The sequence below is a fragment of the Triticum urartu genome, chromosome 3 (assembly GCF_003073215.2).
Source record: "Triticum urartu cultivar G1812 chromosome 3, Tu2.1, whole genome shotgun sequence".
Lineage (NCBI taxonomy): Eukaryota > Viridiplantae > Streptophyta > Magnoliopsida > Poales > Poaceae > Triticum > Triticum urartu.
In genome coordinates, this window is record NC_053024.1 from 156,826,646 (window position 1) to 156,831,845 (window position 5,200).

Below are 5,200 nucleotides of genomic sequence, written 5' to 3' on the forward strand. Positions count from 1 at the left end.
CAGCAAATCTCGTGAGCGCTAAAGTTTCTATTTTTTATAGCAAGATCACAAAGACTTCCCCCAAGTCTTCCCAAAGGTTCTACTTGGCACAAACACTAATTAAAAGCATAAAACCACATCTAAAAAGAAGCTAGATGAATTATTTATTACTAAATAGGAACAAAAATAAGAAAAATAAAATAAAATTGGGTTGCCTCCCAACAAGCGCTATCGTTTAACGCCCCTAGCTAGGCATTGACAATTTTAATGATGCTCACATGAAAGACAAGAATTGAAGCGCAAAGAAAGCATCATCAAACACGTGAAAAACACATATAAGTCTAGCATACTTCCTATGCATAGGCATCTTATAGGCAAACAAATTATCATAGCAAGCAAAAACTAGCATATGCAAGAAAGTGGAAAGAAACAATAGCAATCTCAACATAACGAGAGGTAATTTTGTAACATGAAAATTTCTACATCCATATTTTCCTCTCTCATAATAATTACATGTTGGATCATAAGCAAATTCAACAAAATAGCTATCACATAAAATATTTTCAACACGGTCCACATGCATGCGAAGTTGACACTCTTCCAAAATAGTGGGATTAACATTAACTAAAGTCATGACCACTCCAAACCCATTTTTATCAAAAAAAATCATGAGATTGAACATTCTCCAAATATGTGGGATCTAAAGTTGATACTCTTCCAAACCCACTTTCAATAATATTGCAAACACTATTATCAATCTCATATTCATCATGGGGCTTAAATAAATTTTCAAGATCAAAAGAAGAATCACCCCAATCATGATCATTGCAACAAATAGTAGTCATAGCAAAACTAGCATCCCCAAGCTTGATGTTTTGCATATCATTAGCACAATTGACATTAATAGAATTTATAATAACATCATTGCAATCATGCTTTTCATCGAAGGAACTATCAAGTATGGGTGCAATAGCAACGATCTCATGTTTAACATAAGGAACTATAGCAAATTCATCTTCATAAATATTGGCATCATGGACACAAGAATAGCAAGCATCATGTTCATCAAGGGATATTTCAATCAAATCATCAGAATCATAATTATCTATAGATTCATGTGTATCATTATTTTCTTCCGAAGCAACAGTCATTCTTTCAATAAATTCTTTGACATAGACATTATGAGCATAGTTTTCATAGCAATATTTCAGTATGTTAAAATTTTCAGATTCGTAGAGAGTAATATCATACTTTTCAATCAAGGAAGCAACTTCATAAGCACCCTTAAAAGCAACAAATTCTTCAATTTGTTCGATATCGTAGTAACTATAAACACCCTTTGCATAAGAAGATAAGATTTCATTATCATTAAACTCACGTAGGTAGGGGAGGTGTTTTTAGGGTTCTTAGAGCAATAAGTAAAATCATAAATTTCACAAAGATTCCAAGCATAACATAACAATCTGTTCATTTGATCCCATAAGAGTCTCCCTTTTTAAGACAAACGGTGACGCACAAAATGAGCATGCTCATCTAATGATTTCCCATCAACAAGGCTAGTTGGGTTTCAGCACGAGCGCATAAGGATCGAAGATGATCCAAGTAGAACACTTTAAGTGGATCCATATCAGTAGATTTTTAGCAAGCAAAGATGCAAGCAAATAGAAGGCACATGGAAACACAAACAAATAAACATACGGGAAGAAGGCGAAGAAAAGGCAAAGGTTCTCGAAAATCGTTTTAGAAATGGGGGAGAGGAAAATGAGAGGCAAATGGAAAATAATGTAATGCGAGGGATAAGAGTTTGTGATGGGTACTTGGTATGTCTTGACTTGATGCAACCTCCCCGGCAACGGTGCCAGAAATCCTTCTTGCTACCTCTTAAGCACGCGTTGGTTTTCCCTTGAAGAGGAAAGGGTGATGCAGCACAGTAGCGTAAGTATTTCCCTTAGTTTTTGAGAACCAAGGTATCAATCCAGTAGAAGGTAACACGCAAGTCACCTAGTACCTGCACAAACAAACAAGAACCTCGCAACCAATGCAATAAAGGGGTTGCTAATCCCTTCACGGTCACTTATGAAAGTGAGATCTGATAGAGATAATAAGATAAATATTTTTGGTGTTTTTATGATCTAGATTGGAAAATAAAGATTGCAAAATAAATGGTAATAGAAATAGCAAGTTGATACGAAAATAATATGATGGAAGATAGACCCAGGGGCCATAGGTTTCACTAGTGGCTTCTCTCAAGATAGCAAATTCTACGGTGGGTGAACAAATTACTGTCGAGCAATTGATAGAAAAGCGAATAATTATGAGAATATCTAGGCATGATCATGTATATAGGCATCACGTCCGCGACAAGTAGACCGAAATTCTGCATCTACTACTATTACTCCACACATCGACTGTTATCTAGCATGCATCTAGAGTATTAAGTTCGTAAGAACAGAGTAACGCATTAGACAAGATGACATGATGTAGAGGGATAAACTCAAGAAATATGATATAAACCCCATCTTTTTATCCTCGATGGCAACAATACAATACATGCGTTGCAGCCCCTGCTGTCACTGGGAAGGGACACCGCAAGATTGAACCCAAAGCTAAGCACTTCTCCCATTGCAAGAAAGATCAATCTAGTAGGCCAAACCAAACTAATAATTCGAAGAGACTTGCAAAGATATTTAAATCATGCATAAAAGATTTCAGAGAAGAATCAAATATTGTTCATAGATAATCTTGATCATAAACCCACAATTCATCGGATCTCGACAAACACACCGCAAAAAGAATTACATCGAATAGATCTCCAAGAGAATCGAGGAGAACTTTTATTGAGATCCAAAGAGAGAGAAGAAGCCATCTAGCTAATAACCATGGACCCGAAGGTCTATGGTAAACTACTCACACATCATCGGAGAGGCTATGGTGTTGATGTAGAAGCCCTCCGTGATCGATTCCCCCTCCGGCAGAGTGCCGGAAAAGGCCCCAAGATGGGATCTCATGGGTACAGAAGGTTGCGGCAGTAGAAATAAGGTTTCGTGGTGCTCCTGGATGTTTTCGGGGTATATGGGTATATATAGGAGGAAGAAGTATGCCGGTGGAGCTATGAGGGGCCCACGAGGGTGGGGGTGCGCGTACCCCCCTGGGCGCGCCCTCCTGCCTCGTGGCCTCCTTGCTTCTTTCTTGACGTCCACTCCAAGTCTCCTGGATCACGTTTATTCCAAAATTAACTCTCCCAAAGGTTTCATTCCGTGTGATATTCCTTTTCTGTGAAACACTAAAATAGGCAAAAAAACAACAATTTGCACTGGGCCTTTGGTCAATAGGTTAGTCCCAAAAATAATATAAGAAGGTATATTAAAGCCCATTAAACATCCAAAACAAATAATATAATAGCATGGAACAATCAAAAATTATAGATACATTGGCGACGTATCAACAAGCAACTAAAATCTAAACCGTGTTTGATGCATCCTCCATCGCAAACGTTTTGCACCTTTTTTATGGGTTTTTTACACCATCGTTTGCGATTATTGCATCGCACACAGTTTTGTAGAAGGGTCTCTGATCGTAATGTCGCATTAGTAGCATCCTGCAGTAGTGCAAGGTCCTCTACTTGGAAGAACTCCCGAACCACCGCATCGTCCTTGGTCTTGAACTCCCACATTGGGAGGCCTCGGGATTGAAGCGGTAGGATCCGACGATGGGGCATCACATGGACTATGTCCACTAGATTCATGCCCTCGCTGACCACAGCATTGAGCATCCGTTGAAGCACCTTCACTTCCTTCGGGTTTCCCAAGTCGAGATTGTGGTTTGTCCAAGATACCTGCCTCTTTAGCGGTTCCGCCAAAAAATGAGGGGACCCTTCCAGGGCCCCTGTCGAGGGGTATGCTGCATAAAAGCACTCATGTTGTCAGAGCTTCACTGTTTGATGAAAGTGCCCTCATGTTGGCTAATAGTCACCCAGCCACACTCTGCAAGCTGGATGCTGCTGTTGTGCGGCTTAACGCCGAACACCTTTGGCCAAAGTCCAAAGTGGGGCTCAACTTGAAGGAAGGCCTCACAAAAAATCATGAAGCTGGCAATATTGACGATGGAGTTTGGGGTTAAATGATGGAAATCAAGCCCATAGTAAAACCAGAGTCCCCGAACGAAAGGATGGAGAAGAGAACCCAGGCCTCGGATGAGGTGGGGAACGAAAAACACCCTCTCTTATTTGAGGGGAGTGGGGATGGCAGAAGACAAGCGATTAATGCCCGCCTCTATAGGAGACCGGCACACAACTTCGCTGAAGAGGTATCCATTGGCCTGGAGCTTCACGATGGTACCAGCGGTGACAGTAGAGCACAACCATTGACCCCCTCTGTTGGTGGCCTCGACCGCGGAATCTCTCCCTTCACTGGTGCGCATTGGTCTGATACGTCTCCAACGTATCTATAATTGTTGATTGTTCCATACTATTATATTATCTGTTTTGGATGTTTAATGGGCTTTAATTGACCTTTTTATATTATTTTTGGGACTAACCTACTAACCAAAGACCCAGTGCAAATTGTTGTTTTTTGCCTATTTCAGTGTTTCGCAGAAAAGGAATATCAAACAGAATCCAAACGGAATGAAACCTTCGGGAGAGTTATTTTTGAAACAAACATGATCCAGGAGACTTGGAGTGGACGTCAAGAAAGAAGCGAGGAATCCACGAGGCAGGGAGGCGCGCCCCCCACCCTCGTGGGCCCCTCGCAGCTCCACCGACGTACTTATTCCTCTTATGTGTACCCATATACCCCCAAAACATCCAGGAGCACCACGAAACCCTATTTCCACCGCCGCAACCTTCTGGACCCATGAGATCCCATCTTGGGGACTTTTCCGGCGCTCTGCCGGAGGGAGAATCGATCACGGAGGGCTTCTACATCAACACCATAGCCTCTTCGATGATATGTGAGTAGTTTACCACAGACCTTCGAGTCCATGGTTATTAGTTAGATGGCTTCTTCTCTCTCTTTGGATCTCAATACAAAGTTCTCCTCGATTCTCTTGGAGATCTATTCTATGTAATTCTTTTTGCAGTGTGTTTGTCGAGATCCAATGAATTGTGGGTTTATGATCAAGATTATCTATGAACAATATTTGATTCTTCTCTGAAATCTTTTATGCATGATTTAAATATCTTTGCAAGGCTCTTCGAATTATCAGTTTGGTTTGGCCTACT